The sequence below is a fragment of the Phyllopteryx taeniolatus genome, chromosome 17, assembly GCF_024500385.1.
Source record: "Phyllopteryx taeniolatus isolate TA_2022b chromosome 17, UOR_Ptae_1.2, whole genome shotgun sequence".
Classification (NCBI taxonomy): Eukaryota; Metazoa; Chordata; class Actinopteri; order Syngnathiformes; family Syngnathidae; genus Phyllopteryx; species Phyllopteryx taeniolatus.
In genome coordinates, this window is record NC_084518.1 from 10450902 (window position 1) to 10468230 (window position 17329).

At 40.8% G+C, this 17329-nt stretch overlaps 1 protein-coding gene across 3 annotated transcripts in view; it reads left to right on the forward strand.

The window, feature by feature from the left end:
* Positions 1-802: 802 nt before the first annotated feature.
* Positions 803-17329, forward strand: part of zbtb20 (zinc finger and BTB domain containing 20) — a 38438-nt gene continuing 21911 nt past the window's right edge. Inside the window, exon 1 of one of the 3 annotated variants that reach the window (XM_061751116.1) lies at positions 803-1010. The gene's annotated coding sequence lies outside the window, so the exon portion shown is untranslated. Of the gene's footprint in view, positions 1011-1050; positions 1683-17329 lie in introns of those variants that run through there. The other 2 variants (XM_061751119.1, XM_061751118.1) reach the window with 2 other exon arrangements.

The window sequence follows — 17329 nt, forward strand, 5'->3', positions numbered from 1 at the left end:
CGTTGCAAGAAGAGAAAAAAAATAAACAACAACACGAGGGGGGGGGGGAAGCAATCACTCCACCAAATCTGATTGGTCGGGCGAACCGGCACCGTTTGTTCCCCCCCTGCTCCCAAACTCGAGGTCAGCTCGGGACGTTAAAAAATAAATAAATGAGAAAATAGAAATGCGTAGAAAGTGGAAGACACGGCAGACAATCTAGCTTGTTTGGTGCCCGGCGCGCGATTGGCGGCGGTCTCCGCCAATCGGGAGGCGAGTCGCCGCTGCTCAGTGTGAGCGACAGCCGCGACGTCCAATAGGAAGTTCGGACGCCTGACGGACACATGACCGGCTCCTCCGCCGTCCTTGTGATCCAGAGGAGGGGAGGAGGAGGCGGGAGAGAGAGAAAGATGTGAGAGTTCATTCACATTTGTGGACGCAGTTGATTCTATCAGTCGGTGTGTTCCCTCTTTTCCCAGCACGAATACACGTGTGACTATTTCAAAGTGAGGTTTACCATACCGTGTTTACAGCTCCCCATGTCACCTGCGTGGCTTCTATTTGTAAATATTGTGTCTCCTCGGCGAGTAGGAGGCACCTTACTACTACTAGTAGTAGTAGTACTATAACAACTCCCACTGCTCGCACATAATGGAGCGTCTCTCGCTCCCTTCCGTGGGGGGCTCAATAAGTGACGAGCAACCTAAGACGGTGCACTGTTCTCCCCCAATGGTAGCTTTAAGTGAAAAGGCGTGCCTGCACCCCCCACCAACCCACCCGCTCCAGCACCAGCACCCCCCACCCCTCTCAAAGTAGCCGATGTATAGTTAAAAAATGGGAGGGCACATTTGAAGCGAGCTGCTTCTATGAAGGTAGGCTGCAGCGTGTGTTTATTGATGAGATGAAAAGAAGATGGAAGTGAGAAATGAAACAAAGTAAAAGGGACACGTTAGACATCTTGTAGCTCAGACGTCGTCGTGGGGGGAGATCCATGCCACTTTTTGTAAGGGGCAGCGAGCTTCGAAGTGGAGGTAAGGCATGGATTTTTTTGGAAGTAAGTAAGTCTGTAAAGGGGTTGGACGGGGATTTTCCTGTATGTGTGACGGGCTCCTTGTGGAGTTTTTTTTTGTGGGGGGGCGACGACTTGCTTGCACTCGTTTTTTGTCATATTTCTAACTTAATTGTGTTAATTCAATAACTGACGGACGGCGAAACCGAAATGTTCTCCGTGCTAGGCGCTCAGTCCACGCTGCCACCGGGCTTCGATGTCCATTTATATTCGCGGATGAAAAAAAAAAAAAAGCTGGACATGACGCAAGTTTCCCTATCTGTCACTATTCTCAACCTGCCCACCTACCCTAACGTAACCCTAATTTACTTTTTTTTAAGCACATGAGAACAATGCTGCGTTCAAGTGTCCGTCAGCGATGCTCACATTTTACACTCCTGAACAAGTGTGCGCGTTTTGGCTTTTAGGTCACTTTATATTCGCTTTCTCGGGCATAGCACGCAAAAGCTCACACTTCTTCCCCATGCGATATCACTTTGTGGAACTTAGCCTCGATCCCAAGCGACCACATGTCCGGCCCACTTTTTTAAAAAAAGCATGAATTATTATCAATAGAGCTTGTGGAGATGGCGATACACGAAGACGGTGCTCATCGGAGCAGAGCAGCAAGGCAGGTTAATACTCCAACAATACAGTTAAGCTTCGAATCCGTTGTGTGTGTCACAAGTTCAATTGTGCACCTTTTTATTATCCGCCAGCGATATGTGAAAATGTTTTTTTGGCCGAGGCTGGCCTAGATTTGGAGCCGTGCATGCTGTGGTGTGATTAAAGTTGCAAGAGGAGCTTTTCAGTGCGCCTTTAGGGTGTTTTGTTGAAGGGGGGTAGTCAAATGAATCCAGTTTCTTTTAACATGAGGTGGATGTATATGACGTAAATTATGTATTCAAATTATCTGACGGGGCCTAAGTTGGAGCAACATGTCAGTTATTACGGCTTCACACTTTCGTGAACGCATATGAGCGCCTAAATGTTAGTATGTATTTCTGTATGTGTGTGTGTGTGAGGACGAGGCGGAGCGTGCGAGTGTGAGTTGCTAACAGATGTTGTCCCCCAGCGGTTGTCTTGGTCCCATTCATAAGAGAATGATACAGCATGTTCTTGTGTGCCTTAAACGCACCATAACATACAGGCTGAAGCACCAGTTGGGCACGTTGTAGGTCAATGTCAAAGGTTGATCCTGGTTTTGGTTGCCCCTAACCAAGCAAGAACAGTAAGGATTATTTTGTCCTCAAACACTCCTTTTGGGTTTCTCGTTTGGTGCAGTTCTTTATTTGGATTTTCTTGCACAATATGTCAACATAACAGGAATGAGAAACAGTCAGTCCACTTATGGAATGAATGGCTCATTTGTGTCTTGACACATGTGGGGGGAGACTATTGCTGCCTGATGTGGCACATGTGATGTGAGATCATTTCAAATGTTATTGTATTGATCGAATGGCTGGCATGTGGGGGAGTGCAGTAAAAAGTGCACGAGGGATTGAGTCCTTTTATCTGCAAAGACTAAACTCAACACCTGAATTTTTGGACATTTTATTGTTTGATGAATTGAAGAGTACTTGTGTTATGTGTAAATGTGTGTGTGTGTGTGCGTGCTCGTGCGTGTGTGTGTGCTCTCACCACAGCTTGATGTCCAAAAGTGATTTCATCAGCCTAGAGGAGGCGAGATAAGGCCTCAGTGTGACTTGTTTCATCTCAGTGGAATCACAATTTATTATATGCATATATTCCACATGTACATTAATATGCAGAGTGTTTTTGCATCACAGGGCATCCGCTTTTTGTGTCACTGCTTAAAATCCCACCCATGACTAATGAATATTTAAGAGCATGTCTGCAGACCAAGGAAGCTCATTATTATATGAAGGAGAAACTCTAGAGCTAGGTGTGCGTGCGTGTGCGCGCTCATGTGTGAAGAGGGTGCTAATCCACACCCAGCAATCAATCCCAATTTTCTTTTGGTGTCACTATTCTTCTCTGGTCCTCTGTTACTTGTCACCAATTCACATCCTCAAATGTATTTTTTACACAAACAAACAAAAAAAATGCTTAGAAGCCCTCAATCATGAAGTACATTTAATATTATATATTTACGATAATAGACTTACAAATGTGTTTAATTTAGTACAGTGCACTGTGATATGTCACAAAAAAATTGTTTTTACTGTACGTGCACACACATAGCGGGTCAGTCTTCCAAATGATGTTAATTCGCTATGGCCCCAAGAGTAGACCCTGCAGTGTTACCTTTCGATATTTTTTTTTTCTCCTGCACAATCCCATTTTACCAGCAAATATTTGCAAGATAGAAGAGATAGTGGCAAACGAGCATTTCATTTTAGCCATGAGTGCAGTTCACATAACAAATCTATACTTGTATACATTTGATGTTTCAAGTACATGATTACATTTGTTAAAAAAAAGTTTTAAAAAAATTGCATTATTAAAGATTTGGCTGCACAATTTTGTTGTGGCACTTGAATTTCAACAAGAAAATATTATTAAGTAATGTGTTCAGAAATGAACATTATAATAATAGTAGACCTTAAAAGATCACACACTAGAGTTCTTCCTGTCTCTATCGCAGTCTAACAGCCATTTTGGCAATGCATTTTAAATCTGCTGTTGGAACAAACGATACACACCGAAAGTCATTTCTTGTCCTTTCTTAGAATTTTTATCAGCACTTTTTGTCCTTTGCTTCCACATGTTATGTGGTAGAATATGCTTTCCCCTTGAGGAAAACTCATATTTGGTTTATTAATACAAATATACTGTAGTAATAATAGTTATGCACATAACATTCTTGTAAATATGAATTAAAAAAAGAAAAAAATACAAACGTCTACTAATAAACGACACTAAATTTGGGGGCGAATTTCACTATATATATATATATATATATATATATATATATATATATATATATATATATATATATATATAGTAAGCAAGTGTCCGCTATGTATGCATGTATGCACTGTATGCATCTATACATTTATGTATATACTGTATGTATTATGCATTCATTATTTATGGATGTACTGTACACAGATCTTAACCAATTTATCAGATCACCACTCAATGTATGGTTGTACAACAGTTGCCTTAAATAAACAGAATTACTAAAATCATTTTTTTGGGTAATCGTTAACACACAGAAGCTGTTTGACCGAAAGGCTATTTTTAGTGCTAAAATCAAATTATTATTATCTGTAAATTTTCAAATGTGCTGTGCTGAAAAATAGTAAAGCACATTATTTCTTAAGAAGTGAAGTAATAGGTGGCATTCCTGAACAGAATTATTATTTTTTGGTTGAATGTTAATTAATAATAATAATAATAATGATAATAATAAAGCTGGCACAGCAGCTGGTATTATTCAGATAAACACATTATTTGTACATAGATTGAAAAAAGAAGCGATTGCAAAATGGTAATCCTACTAAATATTGGGCCAAATGAGAATGTTTGCAAACAAGAAATAATTTGGTGGATTGCTGGCATCGCACAGAACATTATTTTAGCCACTACAAAAACAACTTGTCCCATACTAGTAACACAACAGGAAAATGTGCTGCTGTTGCATGTAATTAATGAGAGTTGTCTCCAGCGCACGCTCTCGCTGCTTTCATGCAACTGAAAAATGCTGTTACATGAATTTTGGTGATTTTCCTCACAGCAGCAAGACAAGGAAAGAAACTCATCTGCCTGGTTTTGGGTGGGAGGGGTGAGTGGTGATCTTTTGTAATGTGGTGAATTTTCTTTCGCAATCAAGGTCAAACATGGAATAACTAAACATTTCCAACCAGTTTTATGGATTCACGGGACTTCAATTTAACTTTCATAATCACCCTTTTTTAAAATTTGGCAGCCACAGATCCTTCAATATTTTAGGAACTATGTTTTAGTCTTTTAAAATTGATGGAATTGTATAGCAAAATTCAGAACCCCTCTCAATCCTTTGACTTCCAGAGCAAAAATGTCAGACAGAAAACTTGAAAGCATATTTTTCAGTTTCTCAGAAGACTTCAGCTTTGGAATCTCTGCTCCCTGCCAGTATAACAGGAATGCATAATGAAAGCACACATTGTGGCCCAATTTATGAACGTTGTTGTCAGCAGCCTTTTGTTCCGATGCAATACTGTCTAAATGTCAGTCTTATGGAGCACAATGTAATTTCCGTCGGTCGGGGTGATAATAAATACAGCATTTCTTAGATTGTATTGTTTGATATTCTCTACACTATGAATACAAAGCACACATTCCAGCATGGGACGGGATGTCGACATGTTCTGTGTTACTGCTCATGCTTACTGTACAGAGAGTGTACAGTTATACCACCACAATACCCTCAGAGTCTATAAGGGCTATCTGTGACCTGATTGTGAATGACGAAGACACAACAGTAGATACAGTACAGAGAAACACTAAGCTATAGGAATCATAAAAAAAAAAACTTTTAAAACAATCCTTTTTATTATTTTTTTTCCAGTACAGCAATGTCATGTTCAATGAAAAACCTTTTACATTGGCGTGTTTCAGTCATTAAAGCTTTCATGTCAAATAGTTTCGGTAGTTCCCAGGGTTTGGAGTTCTTTGTGAAATCATGCACAGTAAATCATTTTAAAGTAATTACAGTGTTTATAAGATTCTATTGATGCATGGGACCATGTGTTTCCATTACCTTGACTCAACTGCCGTGATTCTCTTTACATTTGTTACTCTTTCAAAGCCTCTTCTGTTTGCTATAAAATAAGTCATGTCATGTCATGTTTTAGCATCCACGAGACAAACACGTGAGAAATCAGTTAAACTATTAGAATGTGTCCTGTAAACTTAAAAAAAAAATGTGTGTGAAAGACACAAGCATTTCAACTTATTTTGCATTCTGTTGCTTTGAACACACAAGCATGTCCTGGCATTCAAATCATGTGAAAAATGTATCCTGGATTCTAATAGTGAAGATGTGAGTGTGCCAAGAGGCATGTGTGTCCTCAGTTCACCCTGTTACCCATATGGTTTGCTACAAGTCATGGTGAGCTGGGCCTCACTGCATGGGAAAATAATCTAAGCAGAGGTTGAACATTTTGGTATGTTGTTATGTTTTATTTTTTTTAAGAGTAGTTGGAAACTTTTCAAACTAATATACTGTCACTTTTGTATTTTCTGCTTCCATCTTGGCTCAGAAAAGACCTTTTTAAGCCTAGAGCCAGCAAACAGACGCCACAGCAGCCAAAGTGTTAAGGTTGCACACAGCCTCTCTCTCCAGGTTTGTCTGTATGCACTGTGCAACAGCTAAACTAAATCCACAATACTGTTTACATTGTGACTTTCTTAAAATGAAGACATTTTGGAAGTGTGTACATTGAATTTATAGCATTTTTCTCCCCCCACCCTCCTACCAATCAATGCAGCCAAAAGAATACACATGGTCTGTTGAAAGAAGCTCTTTGGCAGACACTTTTCTTTTTGAGTTCTCATTTTTATTGGGAGTCTAATATAATCTCTCTCCAAATATCTCTCTTGGATACTGTCTACATTGTTTATTGCCCGAAAGTCAACCTTGATAAAGACACAGGAAGATCTAGACCCCCCCAGTCCCCGCCCCCCCTGCTGTAGACTCGTTATTAATTTGGCTGGTTTTAACAGTAAACTACAAACCGAAACTTTTTCCTCTTCCTCGTGTTGGTTGCCAATGCTTTAGGCTCATGATAAAAGGAAAGGTATGCAGTACCTGTTTCTCAAATACCAAATGGTGAAAACTATCTTAGTTTGCGGGAAAGTTAATGAGACTGTTTCACAATGTTTGACGTTTAGGATAGAAAAATAAAATAAAAAAAACTGATCATACTAGTAGCTTCAGGTTTGTGCAATGTATTGTGCTTGTTGCCACACATAGGTTTGTATTTTCTCTAAAAATACACAAAAGATACAAGTTAGTGTAGTTAGTTTTTTTGCTGTGACAGTTTAATTACATCTTGTTTCACCAATTCATCTGGTTAAGGTCTGATTGAAATTGTTCAGAAAAGGGATAAAACTCAAAATAAATGTATAATGTTGAATTATTGACATGCACTGCTATAGAGTCAACTACACGCCGTAAGGTTGTAAAAGAGGCTAATTGCCAAGTCATTCAGTGAGAGAGTTAAGACCTCCCTTCTACTGTTCTCTTGTCTTTTATGGAAAGTCCACACATACTGTACAGTGGATATAAAAAGTCTACACAGCTATGTACAAATACCATGTTTTTGTGATATAAAACAGTCATATATGTGACCTATAACCTCTACATCACAATTGAAATGTTTTTGAAATATTTTTTGAAAGGGTAAATAAAAATAAACTGGACTGAAATAATGTGGTTGCGCAAGTGTGCACACCCTCTTATAACTGGGACGTGGCTGTGTTCAGAATTAACAAGTTACATTCAAACTCATTTGAATATGAGTGAGCACACACCTGGCACAATTTAAAATGCCTTTGATTCAATTCCTCAAAATTTCAAATATTCTAGTAGGCTTTTCCAGACATTTTTCTGCCTCCTAGCAGAAAACTGAAGATTTTGTGCTAAAACTGACTGCTATTTCAAACTGGTCATAGTTCCTTCCACCTTTTCTAAGGCCCCAGATCCTAAAAAACAAATCAGCCCAAAATCAGGATTCTTTCACCACCATGCTTCACTTTAGGGATGCTGTCGTTTGATAATCAGCAGGGTTGTGTTACTATGGCTAAAATCTCAACCTTGCTTTCAGTGGACCAGCACACATTTTCCCACAAATGTTTGGGGGGAGTTTCCATGTTCTCCCCTGTGCCTGCATGGGTTTTCTCCGGGCACTCCGGTTTCCTCCCACATCCCAAAAACATGCATGGTAGGTTAATTGAAGACTCTAATTTGCCCATAGGTGTGAATTTGAGTTTGAATGGTTGTTTGTTTGTATGTGCCCTGCGATTGGCTGGCAACCAGTTCAGGGTGTACCCCGTCTCCTGCCCGATGATAGCTGGGATAGGTTCCGGCACTCCCTCGACCCTAGTGAGGATAATCGGCTCAGAAAATGGATGGATGGATGGATGTTTGCGAGGTTTTGTTTTATCCCTTTTAGGAACAGTTTGGATCAGATTTTAACCAGTAGAACTGCTCAGACAACCTCTAATTGCATTGTTACAGGAAAAAAAAGTAACGAACATGTATCTTTTGTGGCTACTTTCAAGAGAAAAGAAAAACCTTGTCCTTCCCCCACCTTGAAAAATAAATCAATTGAGATATGGAAGTTACTGGTCACTTTAATGGTGGAAAATGTTGAGAAATTATTTGGGCGACCTCCTGGGGAGTAGTGGAGGTGTGATGGTGACTCGCCAATGTTCCGTGGGTGCTGGGGCGGTGCCGGCTGGCACCCGCCTGGGTCCCCCAGTCGCTCCTCGGGCCTGATTCCTCCTCTTCTCTTCGTTCCTTGCGTCCTGATGCGGTCGCCTCTTCCTCTTCCCGTGGGGGAGCCGGGCGGTCCCCTGCGGGCTGTGGGGCCTGCTGTAGGGTTCTTTTCCCTGCCTGGTTTGGGGGGGGGGGTTTCCACCTCCCACGCTCAGGGGCGGGTAGTGGGTGCTGGCGGGTGTGTGTGTGTGAGGGGAGGGGGGGGGGGGGGGGGGGGGGGGAGTTGGTGCTGCGGGTCTGGGAAGGATGGCCCTCTTCGTCGGTGGTTGTCCGGCCTAATGGGCCCGACCTGCAGGAGCCATGCCTCTTAATCACTCACTTAGCACACACACACACACACACACACACACACACACACACACCATTCACTGTATATATTTTTCTCACTAAACACATCTGGGCACATACACATATCAAAGGGTTCCTGGGGGACTGGTATGGGATCGGGAGGGTGTGAGTGTCGGATCGGGTTTCAGCACGTCTGTGCTGTTTCCCGGTCCGTGCGCCCTGGCCCTCCGCCCTGCCTGCCCCCCTTGATTTTAAATGCATCACACACACTCCCCATGTTTTAATGCACCACACACACCTATCTTTGGGGGGCGGTGGGTCGTGGGTGGGAGGGGTTTGGCTGTTAGGCAGTAGTGCCTGGCAGCCCTGCCCCCACCCCCTCGGGTCACTGACCTCTCCAGATTTTAATGCACCACACCACTCAGCGGGGCAGTGATACACGGGGTAGGGCCAATGACTGCCAGTCGGGGACCTGGCAGTCATAGTAACAGGGGGTGAGGTGGGTCTCACTTACTTGCATGCTCCTGAGGCCGGGCCCCCCAGGCTGGATGACTGCTTGGGGTTGGGGCTGACCTCTCATGGCCCGTGGCTGCTCCTTGGTCCCCCCCCCTTATCGTTCCCTTTTCGGGTGCCCCTATCCGCCCTCCTTTCCAACAAACAAGGGACACTGTCCCGCCCTCGGGCTGGGCGGGGACTGGCTGCATTGCAGGCCCTGCGGGTTGGGGTGAGGGGGCGTCTTGCTCTCCTGGGGGTGGAGGGGAGGGGGCTTATGGGGTGGGGGGGGTTGGTTGGGAGGTGACATTGGGTCCCTGCGGCCCCCACTGGGTGGCCAGTTGTCGGGGCGCCTTGGTGGGGCCGGCGGGCCGCCCTGGGTCCCTCAGTGTGGGACGTGTCCCGTCTGCCGGGTTGCTCTCGGATGGACCCCTGGGCCTGATCCCGCCCCTCGATTGATTTGGTGGGGTCCTCAGCCGCCGCGGTGCGGCCACAGCAATTACAGGACACTTCTGTCAGTCTTTGTGCATGTAAAATGGTATCAATTAATTTGCATGTATCCGCAGACACACACCCCTGGGACTCTTTCACTGGGTGTGGGGTCACGTACTTACTGCGACAAATAACTCATGAATATGCAAATCACTTGTGTATCCCCTCACTTATACTCTCGTCCTGTAGAGTTTTATAATTCACATAATTAATGCCACCACACTTCAGTTGTACAGTCGGGTTCAGGACCCTTGTCCTGCATGCTTCTTCTCCTGTCCTTGTCCTGTTCTATCTTGTCCTGTCCTTCCCTCACAGGGTGTAGCAGTACAGCCCCATGCAACACTCATATTTAATGTTTCATTGTTGTAGATAATGTAATGATTTACTTCTCTCATCCTGTTTACAATTAGTGCTTTGTCTTTTGTCTTTGTTTCTCTCTCCCTTCTAGAAACTTTGTTCTGTTCGACTGATCAAGTCTGATTCTCAATAAACCTCAATTATAATACCACAGCGGAAGCTTAAAAACTCCACTGTGACACAATAAAACTGTTCCGGCATGAAAGCGATACAGATTTTCCATTCTGCTTGACCTAACAGTCGAACAGGACAAAAAACAAAAAAAGAGACATTATTTGTCTTGTTCTGTTTTTTTTTGTTTTTTTTAAATCACAAAAATCTGGCATTTGAACAGGGGTATGTAGATTTTGTATATACTTTGTACATGAGTATTTTTGAAAGCACATTTCTTTTCTGCTCTGGGTTCAAAAAGACCCACATCCTCACACAGAGAGATTTTTACAAAATCTCTTACATGAAGATGTACTTGCCAGCTGTCAAGCGCTATTAAAAAGCAACAGCAACTGCCGTGGTCACGCATTCTGACGCCTCAATATAGTAAGACATTTGTTTTCATGCATACATATGTATGTACTGTACGTCAATTGTGTGACATTGATCGTTGATAAATCGTGTCTTGAAACAAGTGAGGCTAAGTATATATATATATTAGTTAATTCATCTTCCGTTCCGCTTATCCTCACTTGGTTCGCGGGTGTGCTGGACCCTATCCCAGCTTTCTCCGAGAGTTCACCCTGAACTGGTCGCCAGCCAATCGCAGGGCACATATAAACAAACAACCATTCGTACTCACATTCATACCTACGGGGAATTTAGAGTCTTTAGTTAACCTACCCTGCATGTTTTTGGGATGTGGGAGGACACCGGAGAACCCGGAGAAAACCCACGCAGGCACGGGAGAACATGCAAATGCCACACAGGCGGGACCGGGACTCGAACCCCGGTACTCAGAACTGTGAGGCAAATGTGCTAACCAGTCGGCCACCGTGCCGCCTATATATATATATATATATATATATATATATATATATATATATATATATATATTAGGGTTCAGACTCGCCCTCTTTATTATTCGTGTTGACAGTTACAAATGACTTCCAAATCAGAAGAGACCAAGACATTTAAAAACACGTACAGAAAAATACAAAGACAGCTTACCAAAATTACTAAAAGAACAAATAAGAACATGATTTGACTGTTATAACGTTACTTGTGCTCAAATATCTAGACTGTCAAACTATTGTTCTGCTGTTTTTAGCACCCCTATTCCCCTTGTCCACTCTGCCCCTCTGTCTGTCCCCTAAAACCATTTTCTGTCTGGCTGCATTTTCAATAAACATCAGAATAATAAAAAAAAATGCAGAGGGAGTATTTCAAACTCCCCCTTTGCACAGCAAAACTGTTCCAGCACAAAAGGCATACAGATCCACCATTCTCCAAGGCCATGCAGCTGAACAGGACAGGTTGATAAAAATAAATAAATAAATACATTTTAAAAACCGCTCCAACCCCCCCACCCACCTGTTGTTTTTGCCTCACAAGATTAGAGGTCGGACTTACTCTTATACTCATTTGGACTGTGCTTTACAGCAGCAGCAACGATTATAAATTCAACATAACAACAACAAAATGTGTGTCCCATTCATGACTGGAGTGCTATTATTTTTCTTAGCCAAAAATATTAACAGCTCCAAAATATCAGACTTTCAAACTAGATCAGAAGAAGTAATACAACACCAATACAAAAACTCTACGATGTAATAAATAATAATAATATTATTTGGAAATCTTCCCAGAAAATAATTGTGGTGTATTCGTAGACATTTTTACTTTTTTCTTCATATCTACAATACTGTTATATGTATAATTATTTTTACTATATTGGCATTAATACGTTGTACATTTATTCTGTGTATTACATTATTAGATCAGAAGAAGTAATACAACACCAATACAAAAACTCTATGATGTAATAAATAATAATAATACTGTATAATAATTTTTACTATATTGGTATTAATACGTTGTACATTTATTGTGTCAATTTCATTATTTCCATTCCCATCTGTTGTTGCTTGGATGGGAGAAATCACATTCTACTGCCTTATAGTAAGGTGTGTGGCATCCATTATGACTTGAGTTTAAGTTACCAAATATGGTTCCTTGCCCTGTTACACGCTTAGCATCCAACCAAGTTGCTCTGATGTCAGCCCTATTTTTTTTTTTTGTATCTGGGGATTGTTATATGTTCATTTCTAGGCTATGTTCTTGGCATTTTTGCTCAAGAACAGAGTCTGTCAGCACTCACGCACAATTTTATAGGGAAATGCAGTTTCCATTTTCTTACCTCTATCAAGGATTAAGTCCAGTGTATTGCAGCAAGAATTTAGAACAAGCCAGGGTAAACAGTCTGGCAGGTCACTTGACTAACATAGTATGCTCAAAACACTCCTATTGAAGTGGCAGTAACTAGTCATTAAAAGGTTGTTTTTAGATTTAACCTAAACCCTGTTTTGGACAAAAATTAAAAATCACATAAAAGTTACTCGAAAACCCGCCTCAATCCCTCTGGTGTTTCGGTAACGATTCAGATGGCAAAACCACGCCACTGGTCATGTGGCATGATCTTTAGCGGAATGTTACCAGAACCAACTGACATGATTGGGTTGTATTCTGGGGGGCGAGAAACTGCCCTTCAAAGAAAATAATTCTGCCACATCCAAAGCGACCACACTGACCAGCCATTCATGTGCATTAGCCAGGCTGGTGATTACCATCGGCGGAGCTGAAGGGTGATCATGTGCTATGAGGCGTATCTGTAGTGACTCAGATCCGAGACAACAACCCTACGCCAGTAAACAGTAAATGACAATAAATCTGTGAAGTGTAGCGCCAGGGAAGGCGCAGTGTTCTGTGGTGTTGGTAGTATCCTAATCCATTGCATCTCTTAGCAACAACGTTAGTCAAGTAAGACGTTGAAAACGCTTGCAAACAAAGTGGGCTTTTATTTTTATTGCATTCGGCTTTGTACAGCTAAACTGGCTTTTCTGGTTAGAAACAGTAAACAGCTAAGTATGTACATAGCTTCATCAGATACATTTGAGCTTGTTCTTTGGAAGGCCTTACAGCTGCAGGCTTGTATTACAGTAAAAAAAACAATCACCCTCCCCTCTTTAAAATTAGTCAAATCTAAGCGATAAAAAAAAAAAAAAATGGTGACAGCGAAAAAACTTGAATGTTTTGGCAGCAGAACATCTTGTGTGACAGTATAATGTGTGGTTATGTGCACTGCAATTCATAAGCAATACAACTAGTAAAACCACCTCAACATTTTGTTCCTGGAGTCATTCCTGAGCATTAAAAAATATTTATTTATGACAAAGTTGCACATAGGAGGAAATTCATCTGTGGAACTTTACCAGTACAAAGTACTGTATATTTAGATGAGGAACATTTCCTTATAGATTGTATGTAATAATGTAATAACTGGAAGGGGCAGGAGTGTGGATTTGGCAGAGCTAGGGGGCTATAATCAATCCTGGCATTGCAGAGATCAGAATCTAATGCATCATACAGCTGTTTCGGTGGTACTGTTTAAAACCACAACTACAATAACATACATACAGTATGGTCAAATGATTTTTCACAGACAGTGTCTGAGATCGTGTCAATCATATCTGCACATTAGTATCTTTGTAAAGGCAGATTTTTTTTATACAGATCAGACAACTCTATGCCTTTAGCTTCACAGTAAATTGGAACAGTAAAATCAGTTTGGTGATCAACTGTTATGGTATACATACACACACATAGTACAGTGCCACAAACTCAAGAACCAAATTTGATGGTGCAAAGGGGTATACAATGTGGTCGTCTACAACCTTGCATTTGTTTTTTGTTTTTTTTCAATTCTTCTCTAAGTACATCCCCAATTCCAATGAAGTTGGGATGTTGTGTTAAACATAAAATAAAAACAGAATACAATGATTTGCAAATCATCTTCAACCTATATTGAATTGAATACACTACAAAGACAAGATATTTAATGTTCAAACTGATAGACTTGATTGTTTTTAGCAAATAATCATTAACTTAGAATTTTATGGCTACAACATGTTCCAAAAAAGCTGGGACAGGTGGCAAAAAAGACTGAAAAAGTTGAGGAATGCTCATCAAACACCTGTTTGGAACATCCCACAGGTGAACAGGCTAATTGGGAACAGGTGGGTGCCATGAGTGGGTATAAAAGGAGCTTCCCTGAATTGCTCAGTCATTCACAAGCAAAGATGGGGCGAGGTTCACCTCTTTGTGAATAAGTGCGTGAGAAAATAGTCGAACAGTTTAAGGACAATGTTTCTCAACGTATAATTGCAAGGAATTTAGGGATTTCATCATCTACGGTCCATAATATCATCAAAAGGTTCAGAGAATCTGGAGATATCACTGCATGTAAGCGGAAAGGCCAAAAACCAACATTGAATGCCCGTTACCTTCGATCCCTCAGGCGGCACTGCATCAAAAACCGACATCAATGTGTAAAGGATATCACCACATGGGCTCAGGAACACTTCAGAAAACCAATGTCAGTAAATACAGTTCGGCGCTACATCCATAAGTGCAACTTGAAACTCTACTAAGCAAAAGCCATTTATCAACAATACCCAGAAACGCCGCCGGCTTCTGTGGGCCCGAGCTCATCTAAGATGGACTGATGCAAAGTGGAAAAGTGTTCTGTCGTCCGATGAGTCCACATTTCAAATAGTTTTTGAAAATTGTGGACGTTGTGTCCTCTGGGCCAAAGAGGAAAATAACCATCCGGGCTGTTATGGACGCAAAGTTCAAAAGCCAGCATCTGTGATGGTATGGGGCTGTGTTAGTGCCAATGGCATGGGTAACTTACACATCTGTGAAGGCACCATTAATGCTGAAAGGTAGATACAGGTTTTGGAGAAACATATGCTGCCATCCAAGCGTCTTTTTCATGGACGCCCCTGCTTATTTCAGCAAGACAATGCCAAACCACATTCTGCACGTGTTACAACAGCGTGGCTAAGTAGTAAAAGAGGTCTCCTAGACTGGCCTGCCTGCAAAGCTTCAACAATTAGTGTCCTTAGTTCCCAAACGTGTATTGAATGTTGTTAAAAAAAAAGGTGATGTAACACAGTGGTAAACATGACCTTGTCCCAGCTTTTTTGGAACATGTTGCAGTCATAAAATTCTAAATTAATGATTATTTGCTAAAAACAATAAAGTTTATCAGTTTGAACATTAAATATCTTGTCGTTGTAGTGTATTCAATTAAATATAGGTTGAAAATGATTTGCAAATCATTGTATTCTGTTTTTACTTATGTTTAACACAACATCCAAACTTCATTGGAATTGGGGTCGTATAAGAAGGTCTTATAATAAACTGTGGTGAACATAGATAAATGCATGTTTATTAGATTATAAAACCAGTGTAGATGAAGCAGGAGTGGGGCAGATATCGCCAAAGTGTTAAGTAACAGTGTGACACACATTCTTCTTTGAAACACATCTTATGATTGTGCCTTTTGTCCTTATTAACACTTGGTTTTATCTCCAACTTTTTTTCCGATTGATTGACCTCATTTTCCATGGTTTATCTGCTGATCTCTCTGCTGAATAATGGAATTTTTCATTCAATTCCAGTATAACTTTCTTTTCTGATTAATTATCTTCACTGTGTTTTCACTGATTTTATATAAAGTTGCGAAATGCATTTTTTTTCTTGTGAAATTCGGGCCTGAGCTTGCTTAACAGTGCTGTCTTGCAACAGTATATTATGGATAATGTTTCCTAATATGCTCAATTTGGAATGCTATAGATTTGGGGTGTCAAAAACTATGCCTTTGCAAAAGCAATGCATTGTTGCATGGAGCAGTATATGATTGAAGTCATATTACATAAGTTGAATTGTTCAGCTGGCCCACATACCACTTGGTTAGCGTGCACAAGGCATCACGTGGTGGCGCGTTTCAGTGTGTCAGCATGACACTTTTAGATGGGTCATATGTCAAATGAGCTGATGAGGTATGTATTATATGCATATATTTACTACACAAAGACGTGCCAAACTATAAATACACTTCCAAGTGCTTGAATTCATGGTTATGTATAAACGCTTAAGTCTAAAGCAGCCATTTAACTGATCAATGATGCCCTATGCCATACAGTATTCACAGTTGTATTTTCCCCATTTCATTTGTCACACAAATTTATTTTTCATTGTCAGTTTTTCCAAAGAGTGAGTCGAACTGGCCAGTGTCTACAAGAGGGGCTCGATTGCGGCCCCAACTGACAAAATGTGCAGGGTCAAGCTGAACAGCTTAAAGCACCTTTCTACGTACTGTATGCCAAATGTGTAGCCGCTCACCTCGTGCTAAAACACACAATGCCGAAATCCAGTTGATGTCATCCGATTTAACAGGCTAATAATTTCTGTAATTTTTTTCTAACAGTATTTCCACCGTCTAACATTTGTATGATACTCGTCTACCTGCACAATCTTAAAAAATCCAATGCAAAATCGGTATTAAAAATTCTGCCGTGACAAAGATAAAGATATAGACACAAAGATAAATACTTTTCATTGACAGCCAGGTAAGCTTTTAATAGTATGTTTATATTGGGGTTCCAGAATTGTTAAACTGCAGTGCATTATATGAAGAGGTAAACGTTACACCACGCCAAACTACAACCACAATAATAAATACAGTATATAACATTTTAAAAAAAGTGTACATTATTAATGTTTGAAAAGCTGAATTTCTGAAACAGCACCTCAATCGTATTAGGTTGGTTAATTTTGTGCCCAATAAATATTTCATCATAATGCGCTCCAAGCATCCTATGCCAAAAAACTAAAACCAAAATGATTTAATGTCTATGTAAAGATGAAGAATGTTGCTTTTGTGTGCTTAAATGCACAGATGGATGTAACATATAAGTCACAGAGCTGGAAGTGTTTAAACCATTCAAGAACACACGCACATGTCGCTACATATGTCCATACACTCACACACACAACACTATAACCTCAAGTGCTCAAATACATTCACAACTACAACTGCAGTTTTCTTTTTTTTTCACCCAGGACTATATTGTAGAAACCTGAGCCTAATTAATGCTCTTGACTTGAGGAATCTTCCTTTTAATTGTCAACAAATAATGTGTTGTTTTATGTTGCCATAAAGGTGC